Below are 23,824 nucleotides of genomic sequence, written 5' to 3'. Positions count from 1 at the left end.
GTGACAGAGCGAGACTCCATCTCAAAAAATAAAAATAAAAAAAGAAAAGAAATGTAAATGCTTTCTAAATGCCGTATTTAGGAAGAGATTAGAGAAGGGCAGAAAGAAGGAATTAAGTAGGAGGCAAGGGCAGCCTAAAGGACTGGTGAAATGGCTTGACCTTTCATGTTTTTTTCTTTTGTTTTTCCATATGCTAGGCAGATATTTTTTCCACATGGAAAAAATTATTATAACTAAAGATTGCGAGAAATACTACAGTTGAAAGTTCAGGAATCTATCATGTAGCAAAAAATTTAATAAATTCTCAATATGAAAAACATGCAAATAAGGCTGGGTGCGGTGGTTCATCCTTGTAATACCAGCACTTTGGGAGGCCAAGGCTCAAGGATCACTTCAGGTCAGGAGTTCAAGAGCAGACTGGACAACATGGCAAAACCCCGTCTCTACTAAAAATAAAAAATTCCTGGGACATGTTGGTTCATGTCTGTAATCCCAGCACTTTGGGAGGCCGAGGCGGGCAGATCACGAGGTCAGGAGATTGAGATCATGCTGGCCAACATGGTGAAACCCCAACTCTACTAAAAATACAAAAATTAGTTGAGCGTGGTGGTGCACACCTGTAGTCCCAGCTACTCGGGAAGCTGAGGCAGGAGAATGGCATGAACCTGGGAGGTGGAGCTTGCGTGGGCCAAGATCATGCCACTGCACTCGAGCCTGGGCGACAAAGCGAGATTCTGTCTCAAAAAAAAAAAAGGAAAAGAAAGAAAAACATGCAAATTTAATTTTAAGATGGGTAAAATTGAAGGAGTCCAGCTAACAGTTGCCAGGAAATATAATATCAGTGGAACAGATGGAAATTATCAATGATATTAAGCAGCAGGTAACAAAGAAAAGTTAACCCCTGGAGGCTGGGTACGGTGGCTCATGCCTGTAATCCCAGCACTTTGGGAGGCCGAGGTGGGTAGAACACTTAAGGCCAGGAAAAAAATTAGCTGGGTGTGGTGGCACATGCCTGTAATTGCAGCTACTCAGGAGGCTGAGGCACGAGGATCCCTTGAACCCAGTAGGCAGAGGTCGCAGTGAGATCACACCACTGCACTCTAGCCTGGGCGAGAGACCACAACTCTGTCTCAAAAAAAAAAAAAAAAAAAGTTAACCTCTGGAAAAAATGAAGCCTATAAGGAAATGGTATAAGCCACGGAGAAAAAAACATTTTTAAAAAATTTCGATAGTTTTTGAAGTACAGGCAGTTTTTGGTTCCATTGGTAAGCTCTTTAGTGATGATTTCTGGGATTTTGGTGCCCTTGTCACCTGAGCAGTGTACACTGTACCCTGTGTAGCCTTTTATTCCTCAACGCCCCCTACCCTTCCCTCGGAGTCCCCAAAGTCCTTTTTTTTTTTTTTTTTTTTGAGACGGAGTCTCCCTCTGTCCCCCTGGCTGGAGTGCAGTGGCCTGATCTTGGCTCACTGCAAGCTCCACCTTTCGGGTTCACGCCATTCTCCTGCCTCAGCCTCCAGAGTAGCTGGGACTACAGGCGCCCGCCACCACACCTGGCTAATTTTTTTGTATTTTTAGTAGAGTCAGGGTTTCACCATGTTACCCAGATGGTCTTGATCCCCTGACCTCGTGATCCACCCGCCTCGGCCTCCCGAAGTGCTGAGATTACAGGCGTGAGCCATCACGCCCGGCCTCTTTCTTTTTCTCTGTTTTTTGAGACGGTGTCTTGCTCTGTCACTAGGCTGGAGTGCAGTGGCGTGATCTTGGCTCACTGCAACCTCCGCCTCCTGGGACGTAGATGGGGTTTCAGGCTGTCAGGCTAGATGATCTCTATCTCATGATCTCGTGATCCGCCCGCCTCAGCCTCCCAAAGTGCTGGGATTACAGGTGTGAACCACGGCGCCCAGCCATATCATTCTTAGGCCTTTGTATCTTCATAGTTTAGCTCCCACTTATCAGTGAGAATCTATGGTATTTGGTTTTCCATTCCTGAGTTACTTCACTTTGACCTCCAGCTACATTCAAGTTGCTTCAAAGGCCATTATTTCATTTTGTTTCATGTCTGAGTAGTATTCCATGGTATATATATATACATAACCCATTTTTTTAATCCACTTGTTGGTTGACAGGCCTTTAGATTGGTTCCATATTTTTGCAATTATGAATTGTGCTGCTATAAAGACACTTGTGTGTGCAAGTGTCTTTTTCATATAATGGCTTCTTTTCTTTTGGGCAAATACCCAGCAGTGGGATTACTGTCAAATGGTAGTTTTACTTTTAATTCTTTAAGGGATCTCCATACTGTTTTCCATAGTGGTTGTACTAATTTACATTTCCATCAGCAATGTAAAAGTGTTCCCTGAGAAAAGCTTTTTAATCGAAAAAAGTTGACTTTCCTGTATTGGTGTTAGTGTTAACAATTAAACAGGCTTAGGCTGGGTGCAGTGGCTCATGCCTGTAATCCCAGCACTTTGGGAGGCCGAGGCAGGTGGATCACCTGAGGTCAGGAATTCAAGACCAGCCCGGCCAACATGGTGAAACCCCGTGTCTCTACTAAAAATACAAAAATTAGCCAGACATGGTGGCAGGTGCCTAGCACCCGTAATCCAAGCTACTTGGGAGGCTGAGGCAGGAGAATTGATCAAACCCAGGAGGAGGAGGTTGCAGTGAGCCAAGATTGTACCACTGCACTCTGGCCTGGGCAACAGCGTGAGACTCCATCTTGAACAAAAGAAAACAAACAAACAAACAAACAAAACAAAAAATTAAACAGTCTCTAGGCTCCCTAGAATGCACTGAAGAACTGCTTTCCATATACCCTGAGACCCGTGCAGTAGTGACTTTCAAACCCTTTGACCTCAACAAAAAGTAAGAAATACATTTCACACAGCAACTACTATGCACACACTCACACACATAAAATGAAAGTACAAATTTTATAAAAACAATACTTACCCTGATTATGTACTATGTACTCAAATTTTTGTAGTCTATGTCTCTTAAAAATATTTTATGTTAAGAACTATTAAATTTTGTTGCTGGGCGCGGTGGCTCAAGCCTGTAATCCCAGCACTTTGGGAGGCCAAGACGGGCGGATCACGAGGTCAGGAGATCGAGACCATCCTGGCTAACATGGTGAAACCCCGTCTCTACTAAAAAATACAAAAAACTAGCCGGGCGAGGTGGTGGGTGCCTGTAGTCTCAGCTACTCGGAAGGCTGAGGCAGGAGAATGGCGTAAACCCGGGAGGCGAAGCTTGCAGTGAGCTGAGATCCGGCCACTGCACTCCAGCCTGGGCGACAGAGCCAGACTCTGTCTCAAAAAATAAATAAATAAATAAATAAATAAATAAATAAATAAATAAATTTTGTATAACATTTTACGAACTATTAATAGGTTATGACATGCAGGTTGAAAATGCTGCTCTGGGCCAGGCACCATGGCTAGCACCTGTAATCTCAGCACTTTGGAAAGCTGAGGCAGGTGGATTGCTTGAGCTCAGGAGTTGGAGACCAGCCTGGGTGACATGGCTAAACCCTATCTCTACAAAAAAAAAAAAATTAGCCAGGTGTGGTGGCGCTCACCTGTGGTCCCAGCTACTCAGGAGGCTGAGATAGGAAGATCACTTGAGCCTAGGAGGCAGAGGCTGCAGTGAGCAGAGATCACAACACTGCACTCCAGCCTGGGCAGCAGGCTTGTTACTTGCAGTAGTTATATTCTATGAAGTTGCCATAAGCACGGAACTAGCAAATATTGAGCCCTTGCGTGCAGGGGAAATGCAGGGTTAGGTTCTGTTGAGCCTGTGGTCATATTTTTGTCAACTAGTCAATATGCAACCTTGTTTTATGGGTGTTTCTGTTTTGGTTTTGTGTTGCTGTGTTGTTTGTTTTTCGTGTTTTTTTTTTTAAAGATGGAATCTCGCTTTGTTGCCCAGGCTGGAGTTGCAGTGGCGTGATGTCAGCTCACTGCAACCTCCTCCTGCTTGGTTCAAGCAAGTCTCTGCCTCAGCCTCCAGAGTAGCTGGGACTACAGGCGCCCGCCACCACGCCCGGCTGATTTTTTTGTATCTTTATAGAGATAGAGTTTCACCGTGTTAGCCAGGATGGTCTTGATCTCCTGACCTCGTGATCCTCCTGCCTCGGCCTCCCAAAGTGCTGGGATTACAGGTGTGAGCCAACGCGCCCGGCTGTTTTTAAATTCTCCATCCTTTTAATTACAAAAAAAAAAAAATCTGTTAAATTGTTAATATAGTTGAATGGTTCAAAACTCAAAAGATACAAAGAATATACAAAGAGTTTCCCTCTCACCCCTGTAATCCAGCTACCCAGTTCTCCTCTGGAAATAACTAATGTTACAAGTTTCTCTGTGTCCGTTTAGAGACAGTTTATACATTATCTTAGTTCATGTGGGGTGCTATAAGAAAATATTATAGCCTATGTGACTTATAAACAACAGAAATTTATTTCTGACAGTCCTGGGAGCTGGGAAGTCCAAATCTAGGTTCAGCAGATTAGGTGTTTTTTCATTCGTTTGTTTGGTTTGTTTGAGACAAGGTCTCACTCTGTTGCCCAGGCTGGAGTGCAGTGGCAGGATCATGGTTCACTCCAGCCTCAAACTCCTGGGCTTAAGGTATCCTCCCACCTCAGCCTCCCAAGTAGCTGGGAATACAGGCACATACCACTACAACCAGTTGTTTCTTTATTTTTTACTTTTTTTTTTTTGTAGAGACAAGGTCTCACTATGATGTCCAGGCTGGTCTTGAACTGCTGACCTCAATCAATCCTTTTGCCTCAGCCTCCCAAAGTGCTACCAGTACCTGGCCCAGATTGGGTATTTGATGAGAACCCACGTCCTGGTTCATAGCCAGCCATCTTGCTGTGTCTTCACATGACTGAAAGCAGTAAAAAATCTCTCTGGGGCCACTTTTATAAGAGCATTGATCCCATTATGAGGGCTCCACCCTCATGACTTAATCACCACGCAAAAGCCCTACCTCCAAATATCATTACATTGGGGATTAGGTTTCAATATATGAATTTGGGGAAGGGGGTTGGGGGAGACACAACCATTCAGACCACAACATACGTATAAAGCAAAAACATATATTCTCTCCACTCCCCTTTCTCTACTGTTGCTTTTGTGTATACTTTCCACACTGTTCTGCATTTGTCTTTTTTCATTTAACAATTTAACAATACAACCTGGAGATCATTAAATATCGGTACATTAAGTGTCAGCTTCTTTTTTTTTTTTTTTTTTTTTTTTTTTTTCCAGATGGAGTCTTGCTCTGTCACCCAGGCTGGAGTGCAATGATGCAATCTCAGCTCACTGCAACCTCCGCCTCCCAGGTTCAAACGATTCTCCTGCCTCAGTCTCCCAAGTGGTTGGGATTACACCACCATTCCCGGCTAATTTTTGTATTTTTAGTAGAGAGGGGATTTCACTATGTTGGTCAGGCTGGTCTCGAACTCCTGACCTCAGGTGATCCACCTGCCTCGGCCTCCCAAAGTGCTGGGATTACAGGCATGAGCCACAGTGCCTGGCCAATATAAAATTCTTAGAGTTCAAAAAACTTACCTTATAGATGACATTAAAATTTTAATTTAATTCATGTACAAGTGTTGTACAAGTACTGTAAATATTGTTGTTTCTAACACTCCAAAGTCTTGCTATTTGGCTTAATTTTTTATTTAAATAATGTACATATTTCCAGCTGCACTATAAACTACAGAGAGCAAAACTCAGGAAGGTGGCAAATAGTTCAGCTATTTTGCAGACCTGAGCCCTGGCAGAAGAGAAGAGGTAAAGGGGCTCTCCGCTGGAGCGCTCCTGCAAGCTCTTACTGTCCTTGAGGCATTTTCCTTGCCCAAAAAAGAAGGAAAATTATTTTCCAGTCTTAAGTGCAAAATTATTCTTGGAATTGCTCCCTTCATCTGTCAGTTTCAGTTTTTTCCCAATGGAGGTGTGGTCAGGGCAGCCAGACCTTCACCATCAGAGTCAGGATTGGAATTTAATTGCTCCCACAGACAGCTGGTTTGGAAAAATTCCTTGCAAGGCAATTTTGATAAGGGATGAGAAACATCAGAAAGCTGATACATGTTGGATCTGAAGCTCTAACCATACACCTGACTTGAGTCTTTCTATAGGGCTAGTGGCTAACAGAGATACAAAAGAATTAATCATCTTTGGGAATTTCTTAGGAAAGAAAAGACAGAGGAGCTGAGTTCCATGGATTCTTAGTGTTAGTCTCTAGCTCATTTCCCAAGTTCTTCATTTTCACTCTCTTGCTTAGTCTGGTCTAGTCAAGAGTGTGGGCTTTGGAGCCAGATGAACCTTAGCCACATCCATGTTTGTCCCTTGTTGGCTGCGGGATCATGGGCGAATTAGCCTCCTAGAGATAGGGTCTCCACCAATAAGACCGGGAGCACGCTATCCTGCTCTACCTTCCTGTCAGTGTTGAAGTGAGGATTAAAGAAAAACAACTATGAGCATGGTGTCTTGCATGGTTCTGACAAATAAGGCTCTGTAAATGTTAGTTCCTTTCATATTATCACCTTTCTATCCCTCTTACCAATGGCCTAAAACTCATTCTTCTGGAGTTTATGGTCTTGACTAGTGTTAAGTTAGAAAAGAAGCATTATGGTAAGGTAATCTAAGTGGAAACACCGGCTGCAGCTGTACCTAAACTAGAATTCGGAATTTTTCTAAAAATCCATTCCTTTCAATGTGGTAAGATTTTCAAACCTTCTGAAATGTATTTTGCAGAGTCGACAGCCCCTCTGTGAGAAAATCTATACTTCTGGGGGCAACTCTAACAGGTTTTATAATCAAGTCAAAACTGCAGTTTATATTTAAAGATTTCACAGTCTTGTAAAGCAATTTAGATACAAATAGATGTTTTACAAAATCAGATTCAAGTTTCTCTTTTCTTTCCTCTCCCTAGAGAATACAAAAGACAGCTCTCAAAAATAGGAAATGGTTTTATCATAGACAGAGACTTTAGAAATTATCTGAAACAAATGGTTTTGAGATGTTATAAATACAGTGCAAACATACAGTAGTGAATTACTTTAATTCAAATTATTTATTTGTAGAAACCTAACAGGAACCAATTTAACCATAGTGGCAGACATTGGCTAGCTATTCACCAAACCTGTTTTTCTCCTGGGCATGCAGCTAGACTATATTTCTCAACTTCACTTGCACTTAGGATGTGCCAAGTAGAATGTGGTCAAAAATGATATACAGCCGGGAGTGGTGGCTCATGCCTGTAATCCCAGCACTTTGGCAGGCCAAGGCAGGAGAATTGCTGGAACCCAGGAGTTCAAGACTAACATAGGCAACATAGCAAGACCCTGTCTGTACAACAATTACAAAAATTAACTGGGCATGGTGGCTGGCATTCGCCTGTAGTCCCAGTTACTCAGGAGGCTAAGATAGGAGGATCACTTGACCCCAGGAGGTTGTGGCTGCAGTGAGCTGTGATCACACCACTGTACTCCAGCCTGTGCAACAGAGTGGGGGTGGGAGAAGTCATATACATATATATGTGTGTGTGTGTGTATATATATATATATGACTTCAGCACATATATATATATATATATATCACTTCCAGACCTGGTCCATTAGAACTGCATGCTGTTTAACCTTACCGGATGAAAGGAAGGAACACGACTCCCCGGACAATCCTGGGAGCTACTTTTTTTTTTTTTTTTTTTGATACTGAGTCTCGCTCTGCTGCCCAGGCTGGAGTGCAATGGTGGGATCTCAGCTCACTGCAACCTCCGCCTCCCAGGTTCAAGCAATTCTCCTGCCTCAGCCTCCTTGAGTAGCTGGGATTACAGGCACATGCCACCAGGCCCGGCTAATTTTTGTACTTTTAGTACGGATGGGGTTTTGCCATGTTGTCCAGGCTGGTCTCAAACTTCTGACCTCAAATGATCCGCCCACCTCAGCCTCCCAAAGTGCTGGGATTACAGGCGTGAGCCACCACATCCGCCAACTACCTTTTTAATACGGCAAAAAAGCTAGAAGGAAGAAATGTGGGTCCCTGAATCACTCCTGGAGGAGAACTGCCCAACCAGGAACATCTGTGTTAGAGTACATTGTGAGTGAGAAATAACCTTTTATGTATTAAGCTACTGAGATTGGGTGGGGCAGGGGCAGTATTTGCTGTAGCAGCGAGTATTACCAATACAACCTCAAACACAAAATGCCATCTCCCAGACCTCGAATGTCTTCACATCAGCCCCTTCTTTCCTCCCTCTCTCTCCCTGTCCTTCCCGCTTCCTCCTTCTCTGTCTTCCTCCTTTTCCCCTTCTTTCCTTCCATGCTTCATTCATTCTTTCCTTCCTTTCCCAGTACTAATAGAATATCCAGTATATTTTTTCTAGGCATTGTTCTAGGCATTGGGGATCCTGGGTGAACAAAGCAGACAAATCTTTGCCCTCATGAAGCTCATCTTACCATGGGTAACACAGGCAGTAGACAAATAAATAATAAGATTTCAAGCACTGATTATTACAGCTGTCCCTCAGTATCCATGAAGGATTGGTTCCAGGACCCCCTCATGGATAAGAAAATCCAAAGATGTTCAAGACCCTTATATGAAATGGAATAGTACTTGTATATAACCTACACACATCCTCCTGCATACTTTTTTTCTTGATAAAAAAAAGTTTGAGTTTTTCTTTGAGATAGAGTCTCACCATGTCACCCAGGCTGGAGTGCAGTAGCATAAACACAGCTCACTACAGCCTTAAATCCCTGGGCTTAAACGCCTGCCTCAGCCTCCCAAGAAGCTAGGACTACAGGCATGTGACACCACGCAGGGCTATTTTTGTTTTTATTTTTATTTATTTTTTATTTATTTATTTATTTTGAGACAGAGTCTCTCTGTGTCTCCCAGACTGGAGTGCAGTGGCGCGATCTCGACTCACTGCAAGTTCCGCCTCCCGGGTTCACGCCATTCTCCTGCCTCAGCCTCCTGAGTAGCTAGGACTATAGGCACCTGCCACCACACCCGGCTAATTTTTTGTATAGAGACAGTGTTTCACCGTGTTAGCCAGGATGGTCTCGATCTCCTGATTTCGTGATCCACCCGCCTCGGCCTGCCAAAGTGCTGGGATTACAGATGTGAGCCACTATGCCTGGCCTGTTTTTATTTTTTTATAGAGACAAGGTCTTGCGACGGTCCCCAGGCTGGTCTCAAACTCCTGGCCTCAAGTGATCCTCCAACCTCAGCCTCCCAAGACAGGCATAAGCCAGTCTGCCCAACCCTCTCGTGTGCTTTAAATAATCTCTAGTGTACTTATAATACCTAATACAATGTAAATACATATAAGTAGTGTTTTTGTTTGTTTGTTTGTTTTTTGTTTTGTTTTGTTTGAGACGGAGTCATGCTCTGTTGCCCAGGCTGGAGTGCAGTGTCCTGATCTTGGCTTACTGCAACCTCTGCCTCCCAAGTTCAAGTGATTCTCCTGCCTCAGCCTCCTGAGTAGTTGGGACTACAGGCACCTGCCACCACACCCAGCTAATTTTTCTATTTTTAGTAGAGACAGGGTTTCACCATGTTGGCCAGGCTGGTCTTGAACTCCTGAGCTCAGGTGAGCCACCCAACTCAGCCTTCCAAAGTGCTGGGATTTCGGGAGTGAGCCACTGTGCCTGGCCATTTTTTTTTTTTTTTTTGAGCTGGAGTATGGCTCTGTCAACAGGTTTCAGTGCAGTACTGCAACATCTGCCTCTTCAAGCAGTTCTCTGCCTCCCCAGCAGCTGGGATTACAGGTGCCTGCCACCATGCTCAGCTAATTTTTGTATTTTTAGTAGAGACAGGGTTTCACCATCTTGGCCGGCTGGTCTTGAGCTCCTAACCTCATGATCCACTGCCTTGGCCTCCCAAAGTGCTGGGATTACAGGCGTGACCCACCGTGCCTGGCTATATAAGTAGTTTTTATATTCTCTTGTTAGACAATATGACAAAGGGGAAAAAGGCCTATACTTATTCAGTCTGTACAGCAGCAGTCACCTATTTTTTCTCGTTGAATATTTTGGATCCATGGTTGGTTGAATCCACAGATGTCACACTCGCAGATATGAAACTCACAGATAGAGAGGGCTTACTGTACTTAGATGAAAAATAAAGAACAATAAAAGGAGTTAGAAAGAGGCTGGAAGGATCTTTAGAAAAGGTGGTCGGGAAAGAGCTTTCTGTGCCGGTAACATCTGACCAGAGATCTGAATGATACAAAGAAGCTAATCATACCAAGATCAGAAGGGACAATGAACTCTTAACAATTATTCCTCTGAAACAAGTTATTTGTAGAAGGAAAACAAAGGTAACAACAGTATAAAAAAGAAAAGAAAACTAGGCCAGATAGGCCAGGCATGGTAGCTCATGCCTATAATCCCAGCACTTTGGGAGGCTGAGGTGGGCAGATCACTTGAGGCCAGGAGTTCAAGACCAGCCTGGCTAACATGGCTAAATCCCACATTTCTACTGAAAATACAAAAATTAGGCCAGATGCAGTGGCTCATGCCTGTAATCCCAGAACTTTGGGAGGCAGAGGTGGGTGGATTACCTAAGGTCTGGAGTTTGAGACCAGCCTGACCAACATGGAGAAACCCTGTCTCTACTAGAAATACAAAATTAGCTGGAGGTGGTGGTGCATGCCTGTAATCCCAGCTGCTCGGGAGGCTGAGGCAGGAGAATCGCTTGAACCTGAGAGGCGGAGGCTGCAGTGAGCTGAGATTTCCCCATTGCACTACAGCCTGGGTGACACAGTGAGACCCTGTCTCAAAAAAGAAAGAAAGAGAGAAAGGAAGGAAGGAAGGAAGAAAGGAAAGGAAAGGAGGGAGGAAGAGAGAGAGAGAAAGAAAGAAAGAGAGAGAGAGAGAAAGAGGCCAGGTGCGGTGGCTCACGCCTATAATCCCAGCATTTTGGGAGGCCAAGGTGGATGGATCACCTGAGGTCAGGAGTTCGAGACCAGCCTGGCCAACATGGTGAAACCCCATCTCTACTAAAAATACAAAAAGTTAGCCGGTGGCACACAACTGTAGTTCCAGCTACTCAGGAGCTGAGGCAGGAGAATCGCTTGAACCTGGGAGGCAGAGGTTGCAGTGAGCCAAGATGGAGTCATTGTATTCCAACCTGAGCAACAAGAGTGAAACTCCATGCAAAAAAAAAAAAAAAAAAAAAGAGAGAGAAAAAGAAAAAGAAAAGAAAAAAGAAAATATCAAGGTACATCGTATATAGCAAGAATAGGTATTTTTTATTGAAACAGTTATATAAGTTTACACACACACACACACACACACACACAGCACCCACACATAATTTTACATATATATATGTTTTACATATATTAGTTTTAGGGTTTGTTGTTGTTTGAGATGGAGTCTTGCTCTGTCACTAGTCTGGAGTGCAGTGGTGTGATCTCAGCTCACTGCAACCTCTGCCTCCGGGGGTCAAGCAATTCTCCTGTCTCAGCCTCCGGAGTAGCTGGGACTAGAGATGCATGTCACCATGCCTAGCTAATTTTTGTACTTTTAGTAGAGACAGGGTTTCTTTTTTTTTTTTTTTTTCTTTTGAGATGGAGTCTAGCTCTGTCGCCCAGGCTGGAGTGCAGTGGCCGGATCTCGGCTCACTGCAAGCTCCGCCTCCCGGGTTCACGCCATTCTCCCATCTCAGCCTCCGCGTAGCTGGGACTACAGGCACCCGCCACCACGCCCGGCTAGTTTTTTGTATTTTTAGTAGAGACGGGGTTTCACCATGTTAGCCAGGATGGTCTTGATCTCCTGACCTCGTGATCCACCCACCTCGGCCTCCCAAAGTGCTGGGATTACAGGCTTGAGCCACCGCGCCCGGCCTAGAGACAGGGTTTCACCATGTTGGCCAGGATGGTCTCAATCTCTTGACCTTGTGATCTGCCTGCCTCGGCTTACCGAAGTGCTGGGATTACAGGCATGAGCCACCGCGCCTGGCCTAGTTTTAGTTTTATATATTGCGGATTGCAGAAGATGCTGTGATGTACTACCCAGAGTCTGTCCTTCAGGACTAAGGCACATAGTCCCCAGCTCCCAGGAATGCTGCCTGCTGACTACTCAGAATGTAATCCCCCCCCAGGAGCTGCCCATGGTCTGAGAGAGCTGAGTAAACCCAGGGTCAGGACCCCTTCCCAGGGAAAGCCCACGTCCAATGACTGGCCAATGTGAAAGGTAGGTACAAAGGCCCAGCCCTCCCAGAGTGACCAACTTGTCCTGGTTTGCCTGGGACTTTCCTGGCTTTAAAACAGAAAGTCCCATGTCCTGAACACCCAGGGCAAACTAGATAAACTGGGATGATTGGCCACCCTACTCTTGCCTCAGTTTGGGATACCACTGATGACCCACCCTCAGAACTCTCTGGGATCAACTGAGTCTCCCCCTGGGTTGTAAGGGCATCACAGTTCAACCTCTCCCTCTGCCCAGTCCTGCTTCCCTTCTCTGACAGGTGCTGCTCCTAGGGTGCTCCCCAGTGAACAAGTTGTATGTAACTCCCCAGCCCAGATCTCCTTCCAAGGGAATCTAGCCTGCTAGTATAACAAGTCCTAATGACCAAATGCATTTCTTGCTGGGAACCGAGGTCAAAAAGATTTAAAAGCCACTTCTACAGTAGATACTACCAGTTTGTAGTATTTACATAGCACACCACTTTTCCATTAGTAATAGCGTCCTGCTTCTTTTGGGGAAGTAGTACTACTCTGACTCAAGTCAGGGGTTCTTGTGGGTACCTCCAACCTCCAACCATCACAAGACCTGTGACTCAATCTAGACCAATCAGAATCATTTCCTGGAATTTTTTCTATTCATACTTAAAGAAAAAGACTCCTGGCCAGGCACAATGGCTCAGGCCTGTAATCTCAGCACTTTCGGAGGCCAAGGCAGGTGGATCACCTGAGGTCAGGAGTTTGAAACCAGCCTGGCCAATATGGCAAAACCTCGTCTCTACGAAATATACTAAAATTAGCTGGGTGTGGTGGCCGGCACCTGTAATCCCAGCTACTCAGGAGGCTGAGACAGGAGAATTGCTTGAACCCAGGAGATTGCAGTGAGCCAAGACTGCGCCAACGCACTCCAGCCTGAGCAACAAGAGAGAGACTCCATTTCAAAAAAAAAAGAAAAAGAAAAAGAGTCCTTTCCTGGGGCCTCCCAGAGGCCATGTAGCCCATACATAGGCAGAGTAGTGGGGGAAATCAGGATAAACAGATTCCTGCAACATCACAGTGGGATTTCAGGCAGTCCTGGGACCGACTTGCACCTCTACTCTTCCTTGTTTCTCCTCCAGGTGGGCTTCTGCCATCTGCAGCCAAAAGGATCCTGACTGGTGGCACAGACTTTTAAGAAAAGCAGATCATGATCATCAGGTGTACTGCTGACACAGTATACATTCATCAGGTATCAACAGCTATACTGCTGCTTATACCTAATGGTTTTTTTCTTTGTTACACTTATCTGTCTTCACTTCTCTTGCCTTCTTTCCTCTACTTAAGTACTTTCCTCTTTTGAACCACTTTTTTAAGACCTGTTCAGATGTCTCCTGCTCAGTGAAGTCAAACTTTCCTGCCACTCCCAGACAGGCACATAATTAGATCCATGGACAAACGTTCATGAGCTCTTGCTATTGTGGTGCTTATAGCTGCTGCTGTGCTAGCACAAGGCCAAGATGGAGCAGTGCCCAACCCGGACCTCCAGGAGCTTTAGTGTTGTAGTGGAGCAGGCTGGCTCCTAAACAGATAATTACCATTTGAGGTGGTAAGTGCACTGACAGAAATGTTAGAGACCGGACCCCTAGGAGAGGGAAGTGTGAGGTAGCAACATGTTTGTCTATAATCTATTAGCCCCTTTTTTTCTTTCTTTTCTTTTCTTTGAGACAGAGTCTTGCTCTGTCACTCAGGCTGGAGTGCGGTGGTGTGATCTCAACTCACTGCAATCTCCGTCTCCCAGGTTCAAGTGATCCTTGTGCCTCAGCCTCCTGAGTAGCTGAGATTACAGGTGCGTGCCACCACACCAGGCCAATTTTTGTATTTTTAGTAGAGACGAAGTTTTGTCGTGTTGGCCAGGCTGGTCTCGAACTCCTGACCTCAGGTGATCCACCCTCCTCAGCCTCCCAAAGTGCTGGGATTGTACAGACTTGAGCCACTGTGTTTGGCCTTTTAGCTCCTTTTCTGTAGTGCAGGTATATAATTGCTTCTTCCTTTTTATTTCCTCAGCACCTTTGTATTTCTTTAGCATTATTTCATTCTATTTTATCTTAATGGTTTTCTTCAGGAACCACTTCACAGGTATGTGTATTAGTCAGTTGTTGCATTACTAGAAAGGAATACCTGAGACAGCATAATTTAAGAAAAGAGGTTTAATTGGCTCACGGTTCTGCAGGCTTTACAGGAAGCATGGTGCTGGCATCCACTTCTGGCAAGGCCTCAGGAAGCTTCCAATCATGTTGCAAGGCGATGGGGAGTCAGCATGTCACATGGCCAGAGTGGGAGTGAAAAAGAGGGTGGGGTAGTTCCCACACTCTTCAACAACAAGATCTCACATGAATTCACTGAAGGAGAACTCACTCATCATCAAGGGAATAGTGTTAAATCATTCATGAGGAATCCACCCAGTGATCCAGTCACCTCCCACCAGGCCCCACCTCCAACATTGGAAATCACATTTCAACATGAGATTTGGAGGCAACAAATATCCAAATTGTATCAGTATGCAACATGTATAGCCATATGGAGCCCCACAGTTAGAAGCATCCTGTGCTGGATATAATGCTCTGTTGTCACTGTCTTGAAATTCTCTTTCAAAAAAAAATTAACAAGGGTTTCACATTTTCATTTTATATTGGCCTTGGCTTTCAGATTTATCTATCCTAGAATTGTAAAGGCAGAGACCCAGGGCTAAGATCCTGTCATGGACACCTTTGAATTCCTCACGGCCCCTTGAGAATGCCCACAGTAAATGTCTTTTTTTTTTTTTGAGACGGAGTCTCACTCTGTCTCCCAGGCTGGAGTGCAGAGGTGCGATCTCAGCTCACTGCAAGCTCCGCCTCCTGGGTTTAAGCCATTCTCCTGCCTCAGCCTCCCAAGTAGCTGGGACTACAGGTGCCCGCCACCTCGCCTAGCTAGTTTTTTTGTTGTTTGTTTTTTGTATGTTTTAGTAGAGACGGGGTTTCACTGTGTTAGCCAGGATGGTCTGGATCTCCTGACCTCGTGATCTGCCCGTCTCAGCTTCCTAAAGTGCTGGGATTACAGGCTTGAGCCACTGCGCCCAGCCTCACAGTAAATGTTTTTAACATGAAGGAGCTGGGTGCCATGACTCACACCTGTAATCCCACCACTTTGGGAGGCCGAGGCAGGCAGATCACCTGAGGTCAGCAGTTCAAAACCAGCCTGGCCAACATGGGGAAACCCCGTCTCTACTAAAAATGCAAAAATTAGCCAGGCATGGTGGTGGGCGCCTATAGCCCCAACTCAGGAGTCTGAGGCAGGAGAATCACTTGATCCTGGGAGGCAGAGGTTACAGTGAGCTGAGATCACACCACTGTACTCCAGCCTGGGTAACAGTGAGACTCCACCCCAAAAACAAACCAAACCAAACCAACAACAACAACAACAAAACATGAAGGGAAAACTCCTTATCTCTGAAGGGCTTTTTTTCTTATTGTTTGTTTTTGTTTTGTGAAGCCATATACAGATGTCTTTAGTGATTATCAACACACATGGAAGCCTCCAGAATTTATTTATTTATCTATTTATTTATTTCTTTATTTATTTGAGACGGAGTCTCGCTCTGTTGTCCAGGCTGGAGTAGAGTGGCGCACTCTCGGCTCACTGCAACCTCCGCCTCCCAGGTTCAAGCAGTTCTTCTGTCTCAGCCTCCTAAGGATTACAGGTGTGTGCCACCACGCTCGGTTGGTTTTTGTATTTTTAGTAGAGATGGGGTTTCACCATGTTGACCAGGCTGGTCTCAAACTCCTGATCTCATGATCTGCCCACCTCTGCCTCTCAAAGTGCTGGGATTACAGGCGTGGATTATCATGCCCAGCCCTCCAGAATTATTACGTTGGAGTCCCATTTTCCCTCTGATGTTTGCATGTTACTTTGAGCTTCATTTATTCCAAGCAAGAAACAAAGGAAGAATACTGTTTTCTGTTTCTCATTTAGAGAGATCTATAAACACTCTCAAGAAGCAACAATTTCAGCCACTTGAAGCTTATAAGCTCAATGTATCAACAATGACTGTACTCAAAGAAGAACTGTGAGCTATGCACAAAGTTCATATTTTCAGGCAAGCAGTAGGAGCTAGTGAATATATGATGGAGCATATAACTATGATATTTTACATTTTTTGTCCAATTTTAGTCACTGATTCTTCTGGATACTTTCAATTGTTCAAAGTTCTTTGAATTTCAGTCATGGGAATATTTACCATCACTTCTTGAAAAGAACATAAAAGATTTCAGATTGTTCTCGTTAACTTTATTAGAATGCCTTATTTTATTTTTGGAGACAGGGTCTCACTCTGTCACACAGGTTGGAATGCAATGGCACAATCATAGCTCTTTGCAGGCTCGAATTCCTGGTCTCAAGGGATCCTCCCACCTCAATCTCCCAAGTAGCTTGACTACAGGAATGTGCCACCATGCCCAGCTAATTTTTTAAAAACATTTTTATAGATATGGGGTCTCACTATGTTGCCCAGGCTGGTTGCCAGTTCCTGGGCTCAAGCAATCCTCCCACGGCAGCCTCACAAAGTGGTGGGACTATAGGTGTGAGCCACCATGCCCAGCAGAATAGCTTATTTTCAGTCAAATTCTCAACATTTCCAAATTTATATTTGGAGGTAGTTCAGGCCTTTCTTTAAGTTATGCCCCCAAAATGTTAAGGAAAATTTCCCCCAAATGTTTACATTACTTCCTAAAGTTTTATAAGTTGTTAAGAAGGTATCTTTTAGGCCGGGCACAGTGACTCACACCTGGAATCCCAGCACTTTGGGAGGCCAAGGCTAGCAGATCACTTGAGGTCAGGAGTTCGAGACCAGCCTGACAAACATGGTGAAACCCTGTCTCTGCTAAAAATACAAAAATTAGCCAACCGTAATGGCGTGTACCTGTAATCCCAGCTACTTGGCAGGCTGAGGCAGAAGAATCGCTTGAACCTGGGAGGCGGAGGTTGCAGTGAGTCGAGATTGTGCCACTGCACTCCAGGCTGGGCAACACAGTGGGACTCCTTCTCAAAAAAAAAAAAAAAAATTAGTCGGGCATGGTGGCGGGCACCTGTAGTCCCAGCTATTCGGGAGGCTGAGGCAGAAGGATCGTTTGAACCTGTGAGGCAGAGGTTGCAGTGAGCTGAGATCGCACCACAACACTCCTGCCTGGGTGACAGAGTGAGACTCCCTCTCGGGAAAAAAAAAAGTATCTTTTATGGTTAGCGGAGTAAACTAAAAGTTCAGAAAAGTCAAATCGTAAACATTTAATAAAATAGTAGCTACATCTTAACATTTAAAGTAAAAGATTTTTGGGTGGGTACAGTGGCTCACGCCTGTAATCTCAGTGCTTTGGAAGGCCGAGGCGGGTGGATCACCTGAGGTCAGAAGTTCCAGACCAGCCTGGATAATATAGTGAAACCCCATGTCTACTAAAAATACAAAAAAATTAGCCTGGCATAGTACCAGCTACTCAGGAGGCTGAGGCAGGATAATTGTTTTAAACCGGGAGGCAGAGATTGGTGTAAGCCAACATCAGACCACTGCACTCCAGCCTGGGTGACAGAGCAAGACTCTGTCTCAAAAATTAAAAAATAAAAAAATTAATTGATTGATTAAAAATAGAAACAAACAAAAATAAATAAAGCAAAAGATTTTCGGCCAGCACGGTGGCTCATGCCTGTAATCCCCGCACTTTGGGAGGCCAAGGCAGGCGGATCACTTGAGCTCAGGAGCTGGAGACCAGCCTAGCTAACATGGAAACACCATCTCTACTAAAAATACAGAAATTAGCTGGGCACGGACAGGGCACAGTGGCTCATGCCTGTAATCCCATACTTTGTGAGACCGAGGCAGGCAGATCATTTGAGATCAAGAGTTTGAAACCAGCCTGGCCAACATGGTAAAACCCCGTCTCTACTAAGAATACAAAAATGAGCTGGGTGTGGTGGCATGTGCCTATAATCCCGGCTAGTCGGGAGGTGGAAGCAGAGGCAGGAGAATCGTATGAACCCGGGAGGCAGAGGTCTCAGTGAGCCAAGATCACACTACTGCACTCCAGCCTGGGTGACAGAGCAAGACTCCATCTCAAAAAAAAAAAAAAAAAAAAAAAATTAGCTGGGCGTGGTGGCAGGAGGCTGTAGTTCCAACTACTCAGGAGGCTGAGGCAGGAGAATCGCTTGAACCAGAGGGGTGGAGGTTGCCTTGAGCCAAGATCACTGAACTCCAGTCTGGGCCACAGAATGCAACCCTGCCTCAAAAATAAATAAATACAAATAAAAGATTTTTGTGACTTGTTTTTTCAATTATTCATTTAACAAATATTTATGAAGTATCTACTGTGTGCCAGGCATTGTTCCAGACACAGGGAACACACCAGACAAAGTCTCTGCATTCTAAACCTTGCATTATGGTGGGAAAACACGACAATAAACAGAGGTAAGGAGAAGATCTGTAAGTAATATATTATTATTTTTTCTTTTTTCTTTTTTTTTCCTTTTAAATGTTCTAGACAGGACATCTAAGAACTAAGGATAAATAACATAGTAAAATAATATCAGCTAGTGATATGAAATGAACAAAACATACAAATTTGGATATTGTACTGGTATGAAAAAACCTTTAGAGTATATTGTTAAATGAAAATGGGGCTGGGTGTGGTAGCTAACACCTGTAATCCCAGCACTTTGAGAGGCTAAGATGGGAAGATCACTTGAGCCTAGAAGGTTGAGGCTACAGTGAGCTGAGATCACACCACTGGACTTCAGCCTGGGCAACAGTGAGACCCTGTCTCAAAAAAGGGGGGAGTTAATATGCATGTGTATTACCAAGAAAGGAAAGTTGAGAAGTACATACACTAAAATATAAGTATGTTAAAATATTTTTGTAATAAAGGCATTTGAATTTGGGATCTATTTCCCAATATTGAGGAGAAGAGGCTGGGCGCAGTGCCTCACTCCTGTAGTCCCAACACTTCAAGAGGCCGAGGTATGAGGATCACTTGATCTCAGGAGTTCGAGACCAGCCTAGCCAACAAGGTGAAAACCCATCTCTACTAAAAATACAAAAAATAGACAGGTGTGGTGGTGTGTGCCTGTAGTCCTAGCTACTCAGGAGGTTGGGGGATGAGAATCACTTGCAGAGGTTGTAATGAGCTGGGATTGCGCCATTGCACTCCAGCCTGGGTGACAGAGCGAGACTCCATCTCAAAACAAAAAATAAACAAATAAAAAAGGAGGAGAAAAATAGGAAGAGCTTAATTCTCAAGAAACATCCAAACATCTGGTCTATCAGATTTTACAGCCCCTGGAGAGGATTTTTTCCTGATGGCCTGGAGCCAATACTGACAAAAATAATTGGCAGGGTGATAATTAAAGCAAGATCTTGCATTAATGTGTTCCCCTGCCCACATCCAAGGTAAAATTTTCATATCAGCTGAAGCAATGCGTTGCACGTAGTAGATGCTGCGTAACTATTTGATGCAAGCTAGCAGAAAAGAATGTATGAATTTACTGAGGAATGAAAAACAGATGGGACCACTTTGGAAATGTGATCAAACAGTGTTTGAGGTACTGGAGAGGAGTGTATTTGCAAACCAGGAAATAACCAACCCCAGGAAGCAGATGCTGCTTTGCTGTCGGTGAAAACATCTTTTTCATAGAAAACCCTGGGGTTTTATTTTTACCTTGGTAACTATCAAAATTTTTAATCGTTCACAGGAATTTATCTCCAAAATGACATTCTGAGTGACTGCCTCCATTCAGGACAAGCTGGGTTTTGTGATAATTGCCTTTGATGTCTGTTCTTCGGTCTTTCTCCCTTGCCTAACCCCTGTCGCTGTCAATTACCCTGGGAGGCTGCCCACAACAATGGAGACTATTGCCTCAGTAACAGCCGCCTAGGCCTTCAGTATCAGCGGTGCCAAGTGGCTGCAGGCTGTGCTGAGGGCTACACTGTGAGCTAAGGGTACTTCCAAGGCTTTACTTTCCCCGAAATCTGTGATTTTCCTTTCTACTATGTATGACCACTGACCCACGATTTTAGGTGGCATTTCAATCTCAGATCTCAGCCAGATCCCCAAGCTGCCTGCGATGCAAAGTGATTCTTAACATTAGGCGGCTGCAGCTGGGGAATTCAGAGGACAGAGTAGGGGAAAGAAGAAACCCTGGCTAAAGTGATGGCGCTGCCCCAGAGGCTGCCTTCCATAAGCCATTTCCACCTTCCACACCCAGCAATGTTTTTTGAAGGATTAAGATATTTCAGGCAGGGGCCAGGCGCGGTGGCTCACATCTGTAATCCCAGTACTTTAGGAGGCCAATGCTGGTGGATCACCTGAGGTCAGGAGTTTGAGACCAGCTTGGCCAACATGGTGTTACCCCATCTCTACTAAAAATACAAAGAATTAGACTGGCATGGTGGCGGGCATCTGTAATTCCAGCTACGTGGGAAGCTGAGGCATGAGAATCGCTTGAACCCAGGAGTGGAGGTTGCAGTGAGCCGAGATTGCGCCCTTGTACTCCAGCATGGGCAACAAGAGCAAAACTCTTATCTCGAAACAAACAAACAAACAAAAACGATTGAAGGAACCTCATTATGAACTTTTAAACAGTTTGCTAAATATCTTGATTCCCAGGCCATCACTGCTAATTAGTCAAGGAAAGCATCTAGAAGGATGAGAGGCTCTATTTGGTGATCCTTGCTCTCCAGTTTCCACTGCTGGTCATTTCCCTATAAGGAAAACCAGAGACGCCGGCCGTATTAAGTAACATTGTATTCTGTTCCCATTGTCTTCCAATATTAATTATATTTCAAACATGCCAAAGTAGTTTAAGTTACACTTATCATTATGAACTTTTCAACATCTTTCTGAGCCCAGCCCTAGCATTGTTTAAAATTGACAAATTGTTCAGGTGGCTCAAGCCTGTAATCCCAGCACTTTGGGAGGCCGAGACGGGCGGATCACGAGGTCAGGAGATCGAGACCATCCCGGCTAACACAGTGAAACCCCGTCTCTACTAAAAATACAAAAAACTAGCCGGGCGAGGTGGCGGGCGCCTGTAGTCCCAGCTACTCCAGAGGCTGAGGCAGGAGAATGGCGTAAACCCGGGAGGCGGAGCTTGCAGTGAGCTGAGATCCGGCCACAGCACTCCAGCCCGGGCGACAGAGCAAGACTCCGTCTCAAAAAAAAAAAAAAAAAATTGACAAATTGTTTCTTATAAATGATATTTAAAATGTATTTGAAAACCTGACAAAGATTTGCAGAAACAAGTGATTATAAAAAAAAATTCCACGAAGCCAAGAAGATCACAGAAAATAAAAAGTAGTTTCAACAAACAAACAGGCCAGGTGCAGTGGCTCACACCTATCACGCCTGTTATCCCAGCACTTATCCGAGCACTTTGGGAGGCTAAGGCAAGAGTATCACTTGAGCTCAAGAGTTTGAGACCAGCCTTGGCAACATGGCGAGGCCCTGTCTTTACAGAAACAAACAAACAAACAAACATCAAATTCTTAATTGTGTGAAATAGTACAAGAACAAATTGACATAGAGAATGTAAGCTTTTATACAAGCAATGTAAGATGAGTTCTTTACAAATAGAAAAATATTTTTTAAATTGGCTACGGTTGATTCTGGAAGGAAAAATAAATGTGTCTGCAATAGAGTCTCTGCAAAAAAAAAAAAAAAATAATGTAAAAGAAAAGAAATAAATGATATGGCAATTTCACTTCTTTTTTTTAAATTTATTTTTATTTATTTATTTTTGAGACGGAGTCTCGCTCTGTTGCCCAGGCTTGAGTGCAGTGGCACAATCTCGTCTGACTGCAAGCTCCGCCTCCCGGGTTTACGCTATTTTCCTGCCTCAGCCTCCCGAGTAGCTGGCACTACAGGCGCCCGCCACCTCGCCCGGCTAGTTTTTTGTATTTTTAGTAGAGACGGGGTTTCACCATGTTAGCCAGGATAGTCTCGATCTCCTGACCTCATGATCCGCCCACCTCAGCCTCCTAAAGTACTGGGATTACAGGCATGAGCCACCGCGCCCCGCCTTCACTTCTTATTTTATTTTTTGAGATGAGATCTCATTCTGGCACCCAGGCTGGAGTGGAGTGGTGTGAACAGGGCTAACTACAGTCCTCCTGGGCTCAAGCAATCCTACCCCCTCAGTTTCTTGGGTAATTAGGACTACAGACACATGCCATCATGTCCAGGAAATATTTTTTTTATAGAGATGAAAAGGGTCTCACCATGTTGCCCAGGCTGGTCTCTAATCCCTGGGCTCACGTGATTTGCCAGCCTTGGCCTCCCAAAGTGCTGGGATTACAGGTGTGCGCCACTGCGCCTGGCCCCATTTCACTTTATTAAGTACCTTCTTGATGATGCCAATGACTCACAAACATATATTGGCAGCTCAGACCTCTTCCTGAATTCCAAACTCAGAATTTACTTGAAATTTTCTGATGAGGTATGGCGGCTCATAATCCCAGCACTTTGGGAGGCCAAGAAGGGTGGATCACCAGAGCCCAGGAATTTGAGACCAGCCTGGGTAACATGGTGAGAGCCCCACCTCTACAAAATAAAATAAAATAAATTTCCTCTGGCATGTTTCAAGGACATCTTAAACCTCACATGTTCAAAACTCAATTGTAAATTATGAGCTGAGTAAAATAAGCCCTCGAAGCTGTGGAGACTGGAAAAATCTCCTACCAAGAAAAAGGTATTTTCCCATATGGCACTGACTACAGGAGAAAACTAAGGGGTAAGGAAAATCATATTTATTAGTAATGAAGCAACATCGTTGTCTGGGTAAATACCCAAGGTTCATTGTCTCACACCAGGGAAATCGAGGACACGGAGACAAAAGAAGTGAGTTTAAGAGCAGAGGTTTAGGCCAGGTGCAGTGGTTCATGCCTGTAATCCCAGCACTTTGAGAGGCCAAGGTGAGCAGATCACCTGAGGTTGGGAGTTTGAGACCAGCCTGTCCAATATGGTGAAATCCCATCTATACTAAAAATACAAAAATTAGCCAGGCGTGGTGGCTGGCGCCTGTAATCCCAGCTGGTCAGGAGGCTGAGGCAGGAGAATTGCTTGAGCCCAGGAGACAAAAGTTGCAGTGAGCTGAGATCGTGCCACTGCACTTCAGCCTGGGCAACAGAGCGGGAGTCTGTCTAAAAAAAAAAAAAAGAGTGGAGGTTTAATAGGCAAAAGAAAGAGAAAAGAGAATAGCTCTCTCTCCCTGCAGAGAGAAATGGCACACCCTAGTGGGTCTTCTAGTTTCATGGTGAAATGCACAGGGTTTTATAGACAAGCTTGAGGAGGCGGTGTCTGATTTACATAGGGCACAAGAGATTGGTCAGACCAGGTGTGCTGTTTGCATAGCACACCATGCAAAGAAGTTGGCAGTCCCACCCTAATCTTTTATTATGCAGATGGAATCTCTACCTGGCCAGTGCCATGTTGCCTGCTTTCTTACTGCATACATGGCGACAAAGAAAAGGAAGGAGGGAACCTCTATGTTGAACAGGTATCCGTTTTCTATTGGCACAGCAGCCAGCATTTACCTATGCAAGCTTTTAGCTTGCTTATTCATCTCTAC

The sequence above is a fragment of the Piliocolobus tephrosceles genome, chromosome 3 (genome assembly GCF_002776525.5).
Source record: "Piliocolobus tephrosceles isolate RC106 chromosome 3, ASM277652v3, whole genome shotgun sequence".
Taxonomy (NCBI): domain Eukaryota; kingdom Metazoa; phylum Chordata; class Mammalia; order Primates; family Cercopithecidae; genus Piliocolobus; species Piliocolobus tephrosceles.
Note: the sequence above shows the minus strand (reverse complement) of the source record.